At 40.4% G+C, this 18601-nt stretch overlaps 1 protein-coding gene across 2 annotated transcripts in view; it reads left to right on the top strand.

Moving 5' to 3' along the window:
• The first annotated feature begins 5172 nt into the window (after positions 1–5172).
• The window catches only part of MAN1C1 (mannosidase alpha class 1C member 1), a 108606-nt gene continuing 95177 nt past the window's right edge, over positions 5173–18601 (top strand). For both annotated transcript variants that reach the window (XM_075195343.1, XM_075195344.1), the window contains exon 1: positions 5173–5544. The gene's annotated coding sequence lies outside the window, so the exon portion shown is untranslated. The remainder of the gene's footprint in view (positions 5545–18601) is intronic.

Here is an 18601-nt window from a genome sequence, read left to right as displayed (position 1 = left end):
TTTTGGCTGCACTGCACTGAACAGCAGCCGCGGCGCTGTCAAAGAAGTGTCCGTGGCGGTGCTTTATTGTAGTACAATACAGCACTGCCGCGGACGCTTCTTTGACAGCGCCGCGGCTGCTGTATAGTATAGTGCCGCTATGTAGGGACACTGTTCTTCGCGGAGGGGAGGGTTTTCTGGAGAAGCAGAAACCCCCTCTGTGTGCGCCCCTGTACTGTCAGTCACCATTTCTGCCGCCACCACCTGGAACCACTTACTTCTAGGTGTTGTATATAGCTGCTGCAGCACCTCTTTCCTTGTAAGTGTCTGGTTCCTCTTACCTGCTTACTTTGGATTAGGACTGAAGCTTAGCAGGAAGAGTGTTGACTCTGCACTTAGTTCAACACCCTTCCAGAAAAGAAAAATCTCACTTATAGATTGACATCAATCACCACCAATGGGAAAAAAAGACAAAAATGTGAATTTGTGCAGCCCCTGAAATTCCAAAACCAATGATACAAAAAGACAAGATCCAGTCTGTTTTCAACAGGTATAGTGATGTTCATAAATTAGAATTAATTTTAGTAGAGCACAGTTAAGATTATGGCAACACTAATTTAATAAAACTATAAAATATTATGCATTTGCAGAGTATTTGGATAAAAAACATCAGACAGAATAATGAAGCCAGTCTGGTTATACATTATGGGCGTGACTTACAGTGATTCCCAAGCAAGGTATTAAGACACATCTATGTGTTTAACAATATTTTAGATGTGACAGGGGAAAAACTCTTAGATGCAAAAAAACATTATTTTTTTCCTGTAATTCCTATAAAATGTCACGGCTAACTGCTATTGTCATAAGCTTGTAGAACAGGTGGTAGAGGTCTTCACCTATAGCAGCTGCCTTTCCCGTAGATCTTGTTGCGCTCACAGGTCTTAAACTCAATGTAGTACAAGCTTATGGATATAACTGTAGTGCGACAAGGGGATGATGTCAGGAGATAAATGAAGTCAGAGGCAGGCCGCGGTCAAAGGGCACAAGCAGGCAGTGAGGTAAGGTCCAGCCAAAGGGTCAGATCCGAGAAAGACAGAATATCCGAGTCACAGCAATAAATCACAGTCCAAAAAACAAGCCATGGGTCCAGTGGTGCACGCGGGGGGGGTTTCTGGTTCCCCAGAAACCCCTCCCCTCCGGGAACCAACGGTACTCCACAGCAGCCGTATAATACAGGCTAGTATAATACTGTATAGTATAATACAGCACTGCCGCGGATGCTTCTTGACAGCGCCGTGGCTGCTGTAGAATTCAGACTCGCTGAAATGGTCTCTCTCGCTCTATTTTTTTTCCCCGGGGGGGCGGAAACCCCCCCTTCTAAATCCTGCGTTCGCTTCTGGGGTCATACACTAAAGTATCTTTCCAGAAGTACAGGAACAGAGTACAGAAGCATGTAAGCATCCAGGAAACTGAACACTGAAACTGGCAGGGAGGCATGACGATGGTAGAGACGAGGGGCACTAACAACAACAAGCGAGCCGCGGTGGCTTGTAGTGAAGCCATGGCTCTTAAGATAAATTAGGTTAAATATAAAGTAATTTATTCATGCCTATGGTTTTTTTTTTAATACAATATTTTAACATTGATTTGTCATCAGTCATCTATGTTGACAGGGATATTACAACAATGGTTGGGACCAGTGTCTTAGCCAGTACTACAGAGAAAGTAGGACACAAGCATGAGTACTACTTACACTCACCTCTTACCTTACTCACCGTTCCTTCTCTGTCACCACCTCTGGGTCTCTCTCCCCCCCATCCACCCTTCCAGTCGGGGTCCCTCAGGGCTCTGTTCTGGGACCCTTACTCTTCTCTCTATACACCTCTTCTCTGGGTGCACTCATCAGCTCCTTCGGCTTCAGCTACCACCTTTACGCTGACGACACTCAACTATACCTCTCCTCTCCTGATCTCTCTCCCTCCCTCCTCTCTAGGGTGTCCGCCTACCTCTCTGCCATCTCCTCCTGGATGTCCTCTCGATTCCTCAAACTTAACCTTGCCAAAACTGAGCTCATAGTTTTTCCTCCCTCTCATACCCCATCCCCTTCTGACCTCTCCATCACTGTCGACAACACCTCTATCTCCCCTGTCCCCCAACTTCGCTGCCTTGGTGTCATCCTCGACTCCTCTCTCTCCTTTGGCCCTCACATCCTCTCTCTTGCTAAATCCTGCCGCTTCCAGCTGCGCAACATCGCTCACATCCGGCCCTTCCTCTCCCAAGATGCCACCAAATGCCTTATCCGCTCTCTGATCATCTCCCGCCTGGACTACTGCAACCTCCTCCTCACTGGCCTCCCCCACTCTCATCTCGATCCCCTTCGATCCGTCCTTAACGCTGCAGCTAGGCTTATTTTCCTCTCTCGCCGCTCCTCTTTTGTCTCCCCCCTCTACCTAGCCCTTCACTGGCTCCCATTCCCCTTCAGAATCCTCTTTAAGTTCCTCACACTCACCTACAGGGCCCTCGCCAACTCCACTGCGCCCTACATCTCCACCCTCCTCTCTATTCATGCTCCATCCCGCCCTCTCCGTTCTGCCTCTGACCGTCGCCTCTCTTCCCCCCTTATAACCTCCTCCCACGCGCGTATCCAAAACTTCGCCCGCGCTGCCCCCCTCTACTGGAACAAGCTCCCTCCCTCCATCAGAACTTCCCCTAATCTGTCCAGCTTCAAACGGGCCCTAAAAACCCACCTTTTTCTTAAAGCCTTTCTGTCTCCCACTTAACTTCCTACCTTATCTTCTGCCTCTGTCCCCCTACTCTCCCTCTCTCCCCTGCGTCTCTCTCTGTGTCCACCCCTCCCCTTAGATTGTACGCTCCTCTGAGCAGGGCCATCTCTCCTCCTGTTTCCACCACTTCTAACTCTGCTCTCCAGCTACTTAGCCCTCCTCCTCGAGGGTCCTCCACCCCACGTCCACTCTCGCTCCCTCCTCCCCCCTGGGGGTCTCCCTGTCTTCCGCGCCCTCCTTCTTGGACCCCGTCATTTGCGGATCCTCCCTCCCCCTTCCCCGCCCTCTCTAACTGTGCATTGAGCGTACTGAGTTGCTGTGTTTACTGTACTGTGCTGTCTCCCATTGTATTGTGATTTTGTTTGTCTCTGTACGGCGCTGCGGATGCCTTGTGGCTCCTTATAAATAAATATTAATAATAATAATAATAATAATACACTATACAGTCTAATTTACATAGCTCAGTGCAAATGCTCTTTGTGATGTCTTGTTCCTATTTTTACTCAGATACAGGTGGATTTGCCAGGCTGGTGCCTGTGGGGGTGGAAATGGCAGCACTGTCTGATGGGAGGAGTTGGGCAGATTGGATGCAATAGTACACCAATTTTTGCACTTAAAGTGGAAAACAAGATTTCCATTTGTGGGTGGAGAACAGTGGCATAATCAGTTTACAGCTGGTGTACAGCCATTTGTTTCCTCCTTGTTCCTAAACTTTTAAATGGGTTGCATTTTGCACAATGCATTTGCACTTTTGGGGGAAAATACATTTCTAAGTCCACTTCATCCAATGTAATAAAAGCATTGAAACATACAAAAGTAGCAATTAATGAAGACAGCACTAATGTCATGATTAATTAAGACATAAATGAAGCAGTCTTTTAAGAGAAAAATGGAAAAGTTGAAGTGAATGAAGGGGGTGGTCCTAAAGTGGAAATAGATTGGACTTTATAATATAGGTTTTACTGACTACAACATGTGCATTTTTTGACTATCTGCAAATGCACAAATATATTCACATATCCAGGAGTGCAAACATCAATAAAGGGGCCCCATAGCAAAAGTTGAGGGACTGGGGTCAGCAATCTGCTCTTCTGAGCAAGTGACGGAGCTAGTGCACATACAGTGAAACTATTTGGGCTTAAGCTCTGGAAGCACCGTGGGGTGGACCAGCATTGCTGGCCCCTGCCTCACTCAGCCCCATAGTAGCCGCATGGATTGTTTGACGGTAGTTTTACATCTGTGCATATATATTTTACTTGGGTGTCTCCAAAGAAAGAGAAAAGCACAGGGCAGTCAATTAGATGCATTTGCATAAATAGGTATTTGGGGACTGCATTTATTTTTTGCAGTTCATAAATGGTCCTTACAGGCAACAAGACCTTGTGCAGGTGACTCCAACAATGTTCCCAAGAGGAAGACTGACAGGTTTTTTTCCCAGGGACCTCTTGCTGCTGACATACCACACTGGTACTGAGCACGGGCTTATTCTTTCTCTGTTTTTGCCTCAAAATATTGCCTTATGTTGTCATAGCAGCTGTTCATCAATCCTATTTAAGGCACATTTGGGTGTGGCTTACAAGCCAGCCCTTGCTAGATGTAAACCCCTATACCTGGGAGGTGAGTGCATCTGATTTTAACTGTATTTTAATGGTGTTTAAAGCATATGTCAGTGTCGGACCTGCATTTAATAAGGTGCCCTTGACCCTGGGATGCATATTAACTAATACCTCATGTTTTAATTTTGCTAGATACACACAGTGTTAAGGATAAGCGCTGGCCACTGTTTTTCTGTTTTGTATACATATATGGGCAGTTATATAGCCACGCAGCTGCTACCATATACAATATGGATATACCGAGCGCGGGCTTATTCTTGCTGTTTTTATACCACACTGGTGCACTATAATCAGAAAAAAAATAACATATATTTAAATGTATCTTGTTCTAATTAGATTTTTTATTGTACAAATGAGATACATTTGTTCCCTGGTTACACTGTCAGAGAAATACTGGTGCAATATAAATTGCAAAAGATTGTAATTTTGTAATTACATCCCTGGGTAGATTCCCAAGATAAAAATAAATGTTAAAACAAAACATTCTTTAGTTTAATTAGTGATATTAAATAGCAGTTCACATTGTTTATTTCAAGTAGTCATGAGCTGCTAGTGCTTTCAATAGTACAGACATCCGAGGGCTGCCAGTGAGGTGGGGGACTCATCGTCAGGCTGTACATAGAGCTTGACATGTAATGGCCATCAGAACAATCACATTAGGAGCAACCTATAGGAAAGTCTTCTACTTGACCAATCCAAGCCTGCTTAAAGCAAACCAATTACAGCCCGGGTTACATCCAACCTACTAAACTGGCATCTATGGGTGTTTAAATGTGGTACTTAGTGTGATTCCTAGTATAGCCAGCAAATCAACACTTTCACACACACATCTGGAATCTGCCAGAACAGATCAACAAACACAGTTTATGATTTATTCAAAGAATTTGACATATTTTTTATATTATTTATAAATAATGCACACACCTTTGATAAAAGGCAAACAGAACATCAGTGTAGGACAGCTGGATGTATTTGCAATTAGAGCTCCTGTTTTGAAGCGCTAAATGTAGGCAGTTATGCATCATCGCCGGGTTATATCATCTCATTGTGATTTAACTGCCGATTTCCCAAATGGAACATGTAGACGTATTAAAGAGACAGAGAAAATGTCTTATTTAAAAAGAAGCGGCTCTTTACTCTGCAGAGGTACAAGCAGCACATCCAAGGTAAGAAAATGAATGGCGTAAAAAAAAAAAAAGCACAGCTCCCATGTCTGCTGTATTATCCGTGATTCGGCATGCATGGTTTATGGATGTCTCCATTATCTTTGTACCTAGCGCTCAATATCGCATGCAGCATTCAACTATCAAAAGAAGCAGAGTGGTCTGCAATATATCCACTTATTTACCACTTTCAGTCATTTATATATAAAGCTATTGTATTTAATACATGGATTTAACTGCTGCATCTAGGAATTCCTTGGACATGTTTATGTTTCACTGATTATATAATCAAGTTTCCATATGTAGTGATCATGTTCTATTTTGATTAGTATGAGAAATAATCGGCTATGGGATCTGAACTCTGGTAGTAGTGTCTATATACAGTCACTGTCCTACTGTCATTTTTGTCACAGCATCGCTAAATGTATTGGTAATTCATCTACTTAAGCCAGGTAGGTACCCACTGCTTTTTTTTTCTAATGCTGGTAGTAAAAATTAGAGTGAAATCTCGAAATGCATTTGACATGGGTTTGCTGCTAGAATTTTAAGGTCACTGGAGGCTTCCCAAATGCATGTATCCATGATAAAAGAAAACAGTGCAAGAAGCCTTTGGAAAATTAAAATGTAGCGCAATTAAAAGCTAGTAAAGACACCAGTGGGTATGTTGCCATTGGGAACAATGTGTACTATTTTCAAACCTCTTTATTTGTGCTGTACTGGCTAATAAAACACATAAAATTAATGCTAGTTGTTTGGCATCCTATGACATATTAGTGTAGGATTTCAGTCCAGAGATGAATGACATATTAGTAAACTATAAACACCCATGTTTCTATTGATTCAGAAATGTAATAAATGTTAATTGTCTGATTCAAAGGGGAACGCCATCTGAATACAGTAAAATACAATTGGTTTCTGCCCCTTAGTCAATATTGTGTCTGGTTGTGATAAATCACGTATGCCTATACTACCTTGCTAATCTTCTTGGATTTCTATGTCAATCCTAATGTCTTGAGTTTTAGCTTTTATAGGAAATGTAAGCCACTATTTAAGCTTCAAAACTAGTTTAGTTCTGTATGTGTCCCTATTCTGAATCTATATGCTAATGATAATATCTAACAAAAATAAGCTTTAATAACTATTGATCCTCAGTTATTACCCACATACACCAGGTTGAGAAGCGTGGCTCCACTCCTCAGAAAATAGCTTTTTTAAAAAAAAAAAAAAAAAAATCAACATAACTATTTATTGACCTATTTATTGATTTCAGGCTATTACATATTATAGTCTGTGCATTATTTATTCTGGTTATGCTATTTAATCTGTTACCAAACATTGTTCTAATTTCTAAATAATTTTTCAGAGATAATTTTCTTGTTAAGGGGAGATTGTACACTCATATTCTCTGTCACAAATAGCGCCCTCTAGCTACTCCCTGATTTAATATCTTATCATATATTCACACTGTCAAACAATATATCACCTCTAATTTGTCAGGAAACCTCTCCTAACTGCTTTTAATAGTCACAACCCGCACTTTGCGCACTTATTATGGGGTTACACACGATTCCAGCACTCAATCTTCCTCTCACCTTTTGCACAGGTTACAGATTTGCTGAATCGCCCCAAACAGCACTCACTCAACCACACCCAATTCGGTTTGCCACCGCGTATTGAATAAGGGCAATAGGACCTCAATATACTGCCTCACAGTGGCACACAATGAGCACTCCTTGTTACACACAGTCAGCAAGGACACGCCAGCAATCAAGGGGTTAACACTTAACCCCTCAAGGCTCTATGACAGGAATGTACATGCAGGCAAACACTTTGCTTGGTATACAAATGTATTCACAATTCACACCTCAGCAATGGAAGGTTTAACATGGTCAAGCAATCTATCTCTTAGACAGGCAGTGAATTTGTTTAGAGTAACAAGAACAGCACTAATTAAATGTTAGATTTAATATAGAAAAAGTACAATGCCTATATATATATATATATATATATATATATATATATATATATATATAATTGACATGCAAATAGAAAGTTGCAAAACAGATTAAATAAACGGGTAAAATTCAGAGTATAACTTAGACAAATTGGTATAATCAAGCCAATTTTCAAGGGAAATTGGCTTGCAGATGGACTGCTTATCAATGATTGATTTCACAAAAGACTGACAATTTCTTGTAAGTGTTCTCAGCTTTTTAAAGACGACTATACACCTTACCCCACCTTCGGGGATTGTGGTCTGTGACACTGTTTACATTCACCAATTGCATGTTGCCTGATTTACTACCCAATTCCACTATGTGACCCAACTTTCCTGTGGAGTGTCACACAGACCTAATTTTATTATTAATAGAATCACTATGAATTTGCCAACTTATTGATACCAAACAGGCCTGTGTCCAGCATATTTGTTGAGCTTATACTCATTTCCCCAACTCCTCTGTGTGACAGAATGCTTTATTTGACATATGGGCTGCCCTTCATCATGCTATTGAGGAATACGTGGTTGATCACTACTGTTGTTGATTTTAAGTTGCATTTTGGAACTGAATTATATTTGTCTATATAAGATTCAGCAAGCCTTATGTAAGGCTTCAAGCTGTGAACGGCTCCCTCTCGGCTATACAAAGTCTTGTTAGGTGTCAACAAACTCTCCTATGTCAGGATGCAGTTCACCCCCGGAGGCCTTTGAAGCTGCTCAGCTTCCCCTGAAAGTGGTGCTGTTATCTTTTAACATAGAGTTGAGCAGAAGCCCCGGGTAAACACACACCAGACCCTCTGACTTCACATTTTACACCTTAGTAGCTCAATTTATCAAGGGATTCATTTTATATATCATATTTACACTGCAGTTATGTTTAGACCTTATTCCCCCCAATTATGTTATTGGTTAATCTTTATAACTGCAATTCCTCTCTGTTCACTACTTAAATCCATAACTTACTCATAACTATGCATGTGTATTGAAAAACAAGTTGGCTATAGGCTATTGATTTATGTGTCTGTGGTCAAGTCTGTTGTGGCCTAATAGGAATGAAGTTTACAGCTGTCACTTTAGGGATGGAGGGTCCCTATGTCCACTAGTTGATATTACATGTACTGTGTGTTATACTTATGCTGAATTCTTTTAACCACTGTGCATGATAAAATAAGTGGGGATAAGCCATGTAGTAAATAAAATAAATGTTACTTTTATAGGGTATACTTTTGCTTTCAATTGTTCCTTGAAGTACCACAGCTGTTCCTACAGTACATCACATTAAGAATCCATTCCAATACCATAAAATAAATCAGACAGATTTGCATTAGGAAACACTTGCACACATTTAATGGACTGGAACATGTTCAATGTATTGGATGTCTTTTTGCTGACCACCAAGGAAGTCCCTCATGCTGCATTATTCTTTGGGGCTATTACTAAATTCCAGAGGATGGTAACACCTCCAGGGGATAGATGGCAGACGAAAAAAGCAGTGGAGCATTTAAACAAGTCATTATATTTCATTTTAATAAAGATGTTGACGATATTTTTGGAAATACCATTTTTATTATGTTTCAAGAAATGCCCAAATACCATTCAAAATTAAATGGATCTGTTATCCTTACATTAAACTACAATATCTTTAAAACCCTAATTAAGGTGGTGATGGGTAACCTGATACACATCAGGGGCCGCACATTACCGTTAATTTCAGGAATAAGTTCAATATTAATACATTACATCAAAGAAAGAGAAATATATGCACTAGTATATCAGCAGGCATAATAAACAAATGTTGCAAGCTATAATAAACAAATCTGACAATAAAGCAGGAAGGTATACTGTAAAAACAGTGCAAAACAGGTACTGTGGGTAGTGTCGTGAATTACAGCTCAATATAGAAATAATGGTATTAAAAGGAACAGATCGCTGATGGTACAAAGATATAATCAATCAGATCAGCACAACCAATTCCGGATTGTTAAGCCGCACAGTATGGACTACGATATAGTAGGAGGTAGAGATTAAGTAACACTCACAGCCGCCACAGATTGCCAGGTCCTGCGGCTCTCTGATGGATGTCCGATGAATAAAGCAGGAAGGAGCTGGGGGCTGCAGGTGAAGACTCAGAGGCAGGGGCGGATCCAGAAGTTAATTGTACCGGGGGGCGATTTAGCCCCGCCCCCTTTTTGACACCTAAGGCTGCTGACGGCTGTACACTATGTGCAGATCCGTTCAGCAGAGAGAGAGTTAGGGAGAGAGTCCTGCCCGGCTGCTCTGATTGTGTCAATCAGAGCAGTTGGGCAGGACTCTCTCCCTAACTCTCTCTGCTGAACGGATCTGCACATAGTGTGCAGCCGCCGGCAGCAAGCCCCTGCTAGGGGGGGCGATCGCCCCGATCGCCCCCCTCTGGATCCGCCACTGCTCAGAGGGACGAATGCCACCTGTTGCTTATCACTGAATTAGTGGTTTGTCTAGATGACTATAAAGGACCTTTATGAAGCAGTGTACTGGAAAATGTTTACTATTTTTTTTTGTTTTTTTATTACTACTAGAAATGTTTTGTTATAATGTGATTGGTTGCTATGGGTTACAACACAGTGTTACAAACTGAAAAGGCCTGAAAAAAAAACTATTGACTTCCCTAAAGCATAACAACAGGGACCATCCTTCTTTTTCCATTAGTAAGACGTTGCTAAATCTCTCCTTTCCGCGTTAGTCAGGAAATTTCACAAAGAAAGAGAGGAGACCATATTTCTGAAACAATTAGTAGGTATAGCATATAGGTAGCTTTTTTTATACTACTGTATTAAAAAAATAGTAAACCATAGTGACTGGTGCACTTTCAAGGCCTGCTCCAATTAAGTTTATAGTAAGAAGTTAATGTCATCCTCTTGCCACCTTATACTCAATCTTTCACAAACTGGGCCACTCTGTGCAATCCCTTCCTTACACAAGACTCTCCTCATAGCCTTCAAACATTCAAGCATTCTATGAAAATTCACTGCGTCAGATAAGCTTATTAAAGTCCTTAACCACCTTCTTAATTTCCCTAGGCTATTCTATCCCATCATCAACCCTTCTACAGAGGCGAGGGCTGGCAAATTTTAGCCCAGTGGGCTAGACTCGAAGCAGCATCCTATTAGAAACATTTTAAAGGAAACAAAGTGCAGGTGACCTAATGACCCAGCCCAAAGTAGCCCACTATGGGATCGGCTCGGGGGGCAGATGATCCCCTGCTCCCCAGCCCAGCCTGACCCTGTCTCTACACAGTTCACTCAAACTTACATGTATTCTCTTTCTATACTCAGATAACCCTCTGACCCCCATACCAACATCGCTATGTGACTAAACTATACACTGTTTCCCACTGCAATGTGGCTGGACAAATATGTACTATGTGGCACGTAACATCATGTATCAAACTCCTATTTTCCTACAGATTTTAAGCTGGCAAGCAGGATCCTCTTATCCCTTCGTCCATTAATACCATATTTTTATTACTATTTGCTCCAAATTGTAAAGCCCTGGAGAGTATGATGGTACTATATAAATAAATGTTTATATCTACCTAAAGGAATAAGCAATGAAAAGTAAGAATCATAACTGTATGTTATGTTTGAGATCCTGGGTTAGGCATAGTCATACTGCTGCCTGAAGCAGCAACTGAAATGTTGCACCTCTCTTTTATTATGCAGACTACCATAAATATTTATATGTAAGTAGTTATATAAATACTGAACGCTACTAAAGATTTATTTGTGACTTTATTCAGTATTAGATATATCAGCAAAGAAGAAACTACTGATTTATACTTTTTTCAGCAAGAAAATATATATATTTTTTCCATTTATACCTCATTCATACTGCACCAAAAACCCGGGTTTTTGCAGAGGCACGCTGAAAAACCCGGGTCTTGGTGCAGTATGAATAGTCCAACCACAAAATCCCGGGTCTAAAATCCCGGGACTTAGACTCGGGATTTTGCGAGGGGTAATTCCCGTGTTGGACCCCGCTCTCCTGCAGTATGAATGGTGCAACCCGTGTAATTCCCGGGTCTCACCATTCATACTGTAAAAACAAAAAATTGTGAAGTAAAAAAAAAAGTAAAAAAAAAAGTAAAAAAAAAAAGATTTTAATTAATAAAAAATACATAAGAAATGTTTACTTAACTTATTTTCAGCCAGCGGTGTCTCCGGTGCGTTGCTGGCTGTCAGGGGGACCTCTGGGTACTAAAATGACGTCATTTCTAATGGACTAGAAATTATGTCATTTCAGTACCCAGAGGTCCCCCTGACAGCCGGCAACGCACCGGAGACACCGCTGGCTGAAAATAAGTTAAGTACACATTTGTTTTGTTTTTTTTAGTAATTAAAATATTTTTTTTCACTTTTTTTTTTTCTAAAACCCGGGTCGGGCAGGTGCAGTATGAACCTGCCCGACCCGGGATTCTTCTTATCTATACTGCCCTGTGCCCCGGCAATATCCCGGGTTAACAACCCGGGATATTGCCGGGGCGGCAGTATGAAAGTGGTATTAATTGCCTACATTTTTCTGTCTAAAAGTTGAATAGCGTCCCCTTGTGTAGACCCATCCCATCCTCCTCTTGGTGATCCATGTTTACAAGTGGGAGCCATATCACATTAGCCCAAGTCTTTAGGTTCCAAAGAGCACAAATAACATCTAAAGGAAGTGTCACTCAGAACCCATTTTAAACATCCAAGTACATGTGCTAATAATTTTAAAGGGAACATTATGAGCACATAACAGGTAAACTGTACTTAACCCAGAGAAAAAATAAGTCAATTCATGGATTCCTATGGCAACCTCTTCTCATTGTTTACATTTGATAAATCCAATATACTGGGAATGTAGATATGTGAACAAGCATAACTGCTGTGCAAAGAATTGCAGGTCTCTGGCCCCTTTTTATCATTCCTGCCCTGGCCTCATTGGAGCCTTCATTGTAGTTTAAATTAATGGACTGCTTTGAGGGATAGTAAAGATTTGTACCTCAGGCAGATTGCCTTGTGACCCGCATTTTAATATATTTTTAAGCATAAAAGTACGACATCCATGAGATCTGATATATGTTTTAGTCTATAACAACCACCCCTTACATAGTCATCTGTATAGTATATTGGTGTATAGTCCAGATCCAGTGTATTAGACTCTTGTCGGTCAGATGTCAGTTTAATATTTTTGCCTTGCACCAATATTTCTCTTGGCTTGAATGTGGTTTGATTGAAATGGATCCCAGAGGAAGCAGCATATTTTATTGCAGTAATAAGATTAGATTATGTTTAGGATGAAGAAAAAGAGCTTGTGCCTGACCCAATTCTTAGAACACTGACAAATGGTATTTCAGCTTTTACTGTGTATGAGAGGGAAAATAACAATTATTTTCTTTTCCACTTCTCTCATTTCTATCATAGATTACAAATTGTCCTATTTCCTACACTAAAGCCATTGCTCTGCAGGCTGTTACTCTAAACATTGTAACATCTTTGTTAAGAATCTGAAATAATGTAAAAAGCACCATCACATTTTCATTTAACTGAACCCATACCTGCTACGACTGCATCTACAGCACCCCTCAGTGACATCCATTTGCCTGCACACACTGCCCACATATTGTATCAAGCATTATCAAGTGTTTACTCTGTGTACTGTACTGTATTGTCATCACCTCGTTTGCAACATCATTGCCCACTGACCCTTCCACCAGCCAACCACCACTCTGGCTGCCTCTCTACCATACCCCTCCACCGCAGCCACGTACATTGACCACACTTGCTGATACCCACCTATGTACTAGAGCGCCGGGAAATCCCCTGTTATTTATCTATTCATAGGATTCCGGTTTACTCCTTTCCTGGCTGCCCGTACACCCCAGTTGCCCCAGTGCACACACCTCCCCCTCTTTCATAGATTACAAATTGTCCTATTTCCTACGCTAAAGCCATTGCTCTGCAGGCTGTTACTCTAAACATTGTAAGATCTTTGTTAAGAATCTGAAATAATGTAAAAAGCACCATCACATTTTCATTTAACATCTTAATGTCGCATTGCATTTTACTAGTATATTTGTATTTATGTATATGAAATCCATGCATACAGTTGTCAATTTTGTTTGGGCATACTGCAGCGTTGGAAAATTCCTTGCTGGTACAATTAACCTGGAACACTGTACAGTATAAACAAATGTACTCATGATGCTTTCAGATAATTAGTCCTCATTAGTCAACTATTGTTTATAGCACTGGCTAAAAGCAATGCCCCTAACATTTATTAAGTATATAAATTCTGTCTAAACTATCTGAACATGCAGATACCGATGATAAGCCACCTTTAAATTATTTGTGGGTTTTACTTCTTAGTTATGGCTCTGCACTTTGTAACAGTATATAATTAAAGAATGTATATATTATTTTACAGTAATTAACCCCTTCACCACTGAGATTTTTCTCACCCGTGTGTTGAGCCTATTTTGTCACCTTTTTAAACTGGTCACATTCCAGCATCAATATCCATAATTTGTTTTATGCACTATCCACAAATATTGGGACTGAGTCATTAAGGAGAGCAAAGCATAAGAAAGGAGTAACTGAATAGCAGACCAGCATTATATGTTGGTCACAGGCAGACCAGGATCTGTTTCCAGTTTTGTCAAACAGGTTTGTCACTCAGGTTAAGCAGCGGAATCGCATGGGTCCTAGTAGTATGAAGTTGAAGGGCTTGATTTTGAGTTCGGAGCAAAGGAAAGGAGCAAATTTGCACTTGGGCAAAACTATGTTACATTGGAGGGGGAGGTCAATTTAAAATGTGGGGACAGATTTATAGTTTTGATAGGGCGTGTCCTAGACCAACTTTAAATTTCAGTGTAAGAATAAAGCTATCAAGTATTTCTTTGCTACATGAAAAAACAGTCAGTATTTAACTTACGTGCAAAGTAATAAAGTAATTTGCACCCCTTGCATTTTAACATGGTTTGTCCAGGAGCAAACTTACTCCTTTTTTTTCGCTTTGATCTCCTTAATGATTCAGGCCCATTGTTTTCTTTTCAGAAGTCTTTACATTTTCAGAAACTACCATTAGTCTGCTTGTAACTCCTGTCACAACAAATAAATTCTATCCAGAATAGCCCAAAAAAGTTTGTTTTTTGAAAGTGAATTAGAAATGTGTGTATTTTTTTCTAAATACCACGAGAAATACTTTCCCCCTCTTCCATTAGCATCAATACACATTTCCAAATAGCAAAAAGCAGGATTCTATTTACACATAGGTTTTCATAATAATATCTGCACTACAAAATGATAATACATATTGTTATCTTTTTTTGCTATTTTGCATGGTCTTGAGTGAAATGCATAAAATGTGCAGGAATACTATGTGTAGCCCATGTTTAAGAATAACAAACTAACACATCAAATGAGGATACTCCTGTGTTTATTGAAGCCAGGAAAGGAGAGATCTGGGCATTTAAGCTCCCCCATCCCTGGATTATTCACATCTTTCTGTAGTGTATTGTCTGGTGATCACCATTTCAGTGCCTGAGGTTTGAATTCATGAGCTAGATCAGGAGGTCAGGCATATTTTCACTATTTAGTACCTTGTGTCAGTTTCTCTAGTAATAAAGGTTTTTTCAAAATATTTTTTTGTTCATACAAGTGATTTTTGTACCCCACATTTGATCCTGCAACTTGTAATGATTGCACAAATAGCAAATATGTGTACTTTGTTAGAAGTTGGAGCTACAGTCATGGCCAAAGATTTTGAGAGTGATACAAGTATTGGATTGGTTTTCACAAAGTTTGCTGCTACAGTGTTTTTAGACCTTTATGTCAGATGTTGCTATGGTATACTGAAGCATTACAAGCATTTGATAAGTGTCAAAGGCTTTTATTGACAATTACATTAAGTGTATGCAAAGAGTCAATATTTTCAGTGTTGACCCTTCTTTTTGAAGACCTCTGCAATTCGCCCTGGCATGCTGTCAATCAACTTCTGAGTCACATACTGACTGATGGCCGCTCATTCTTGCCTAATCAGTGCTTGGAGTTTGTCAGAATTTGTGGGTTTTTGTTTGTCCACCCGCCTCTTGAGGATTGCCCACATGTTCTCAATGGGATTAAGGTCTGGGTAATTTCCTGGCCATGGACCCAAAATGTTTTGATCCCCGAGCCACTTAGTTATCACTTTTTCCTTATGGCAAGGTGCTTATCATGCTGGAAAAGGCATTGTTCATCACCAAACTGTTCTTGGATGGTTGGGAGAAGTTGCTCTTGGAGGATGTTTTCATTCCATTCATTATTCATGGCTGTCATTCCTGAGCAAGCTCTGCACTGGTGGTGCCCCGATCCCGCTGCTGAATCAACTTTAGGAGACAATCCTGTCGCTTGCTGGACGTTCTTAGGCGCCTTGAAGCCTTCTTTACAACTATTGAACCTGTGTCCTTGAAGTTCTTGTTGATCCGATAAATGGTTGATTTAGGTGAAATTCTACTAGCAGCAGTATATCCTTTGCTTGTGAAGCCCTTTTTGTGCAAAGCAATGATGACTGCACATGTTTCCTTGCAGCTAACCATGGTTAACAGAGGAAGAAAAATGATTTCAAGCACCACTCTCCTTTTAAACCTTTCAGTCTGTTAATCTAACTCAATCAGCATGACAGAGTGATCTCTCCAGCCTCTCACCTGTTTTAACGAGAGAATCACTGACCTGATGTCAGCTGGTCCTTTTGTGACAGGGCTGAAATGCAGTGGAAGTGTTGTTTTTGGGATAAAGGTCATTGGGGCAGCAAGGTGGCTAAGTGGTTAGCACTTCTGCCTCACAGCACTGTGGTCATGAGTTCAATTCCCAGTCATGGCCTTATCTGTGTGGAGTTTGTATGTTCTCCCCGTGTTTGTGTGGGTTTCCTCCGGGTGCTCCGGTTTCCTCCCACACTCCAAAAAACATACTGGTAGGTTAATTGGCTGCTATCAAAATTGACCCTAGTCTGTCAGTGTGTGTGTCTGTATGTTAGGAAATTTAGACTGTAAGCTCCAAGGGGGCAGGGACAGATGTGAGTGAGTACAGCGCTGCGGAATCAGTGGAGCTATATAAATAAATGGTGATGATGATTGCCATGGCAAAGAGGGCCTTTAAGGGTGAACATTTCAATTTGCCACATTGGAGAGGGAGAAGTGAGCAAGAAGATTAAACCATACTTGCAGACTTCTTGAAGTTGGCGTCCGGGAGCTGCCAGGGGAAGGAGGTGGACATGCTGGAGGTGGGACTCAGCAAATCGTGGCATTTTGGCCCCGCCCTGTGACGTAATTTGACCTAGATTTTGGCCAGACTTGTGAGATGAACTATGGAACACCAGCTGCATGGAGTACATGTCATTTGTAGGTGGTAATGCAACTTAGCATTCTATAAAATAGCCTTGAATCGTAGGAATATACAAACACTGTTTTGCAATTTGTACCTTCCAGTTGCAGAAAAGTGAATTCCTAGGCACACTTCAACCATTGTAATAAAGCATTAAAACACACAAAAAGGCATATCTAATGTACTTAAATTAATAGAAAATAACAGCACCAGGTCTTATTATTTTTATTATTTGGTATAAAAGCAATTACCCCCCATCTTAGTACAGGATAGTAAAGTGTAGATATATATTGTCCTGAAGGGTGCACCCTAATACTTAATACATAGACATATGTTAAAGATTAATGTATAACAATAAAGTTTATTATTTTATCTAATGTGAGTGCATCAATATATAGTTCTGTCTCTTTAACATATGGATATATAATAAAGACAGTCTTCTCATGATTTAAGTGATGACAATCAGGACCACCTATAAGAATGGACAAATTGTGATCCTGCGCCCACCTCAACTTCAGAGATGCATTTATTTACTTACAAAACTTTAAACAAATATTCAGTGGTATGCACTCTGTGGTATGTATTCTATGGTATGTATTCTATGGTATGTATTGTTTAACTCTATGAGTTGCATGCAGATTTGGAGCAAATAGTTACTGTGGTTAATATCAAAGATTCAGAGTTCCCTTGCCTCTGCTCTCTCCACCAGTCTCTCTGACTGTAGATGAAATGTGCGCCCCTGACTATTCTCCCTCAACAAGTCACTTTAAAATTACAGTGGGCAGAGAGAGAGAACTTTTTTAGTAATCCACTGCAATGGGTTTACTATGGTGGTTTTCTAACAGGTGTGTGGTATGCTATGAACTTGGTATTCCCAGTTACAGCAGGTCAGCAGATCAGCTGTAGACGGTAGATAGTACTGTAACAAAACAAATTTATAGGAACTAGCCTTTATTAGGTAACAGAACAGTATATCGGTGCTGGTGTGGTGCAGTGTCCTTCTCATTTGAAAATTAATAAGACTGCACGGCACAATGGCAGCTGCACTGCGCGCTCATCACATGACCAGCACCATGACAATGCAGTCAGGATACATGAGGCTTTGGGCCCTGGGTAGCATTGAGACTGAATTGCTGTGACTTTTCTCAGGCCCCAAAATATTATGGTCACAGTAACAGCTGTGGGGCCCTGTCATAGGCATCCCCCACACACACATTTATTACACCTATGAAGGCAATAGATGGTTATAGGTCTTGGCCTATGAACTCATATCTCATTAAAAGGAAATTTTAGATTGCTGTAGTTGCTGCTATCTAGGCCCATAAATCCATGAACTTCTCCATAAAAACGAGCATACAAATTGCGGGAGGCACATGTTTTTTATGTTCATAAATCACCTTAAATGTCATTATACTGAAATATTAATTTACATTACTTATTAAACATGAATGGGGAAATTATTTACTAAATATTGGACAGAAAAATATTCTCTTTAACCTATATAATCAGATATTTGCTTTAATTTATGAAACTGCACTATAACAAAACAACATAATCTGATTGGATGATATTGTTGCTATAGGTTACTGTACCTTTTTCAGTGCATCAATTTTCTTAAAAATCATAAATATTTGCAAAGTATGTTGCACAGCACTATTTTAAGAATAAAACAAGTGTATCACCATGTTTA

The sequence above is a fragment of the Mixophyes fleayi genome, chromosome 2 (genome assembly GCF_038048845.1).
Source record: "Mixophyes fleayi isolate aMixFle1 chromosome 2, aMixFle1.hap1, whole genome shotgun sequence".
Lineage (NCBI taxonomy): Eukaryota > Metazoa > Chordata > Amphibia > Anura > Limnodynastidae > Mixophyes > Mixophyes fleayi.
This window is presented reverse-complemented; position numbering and strand designations above follow the sequence as displayed.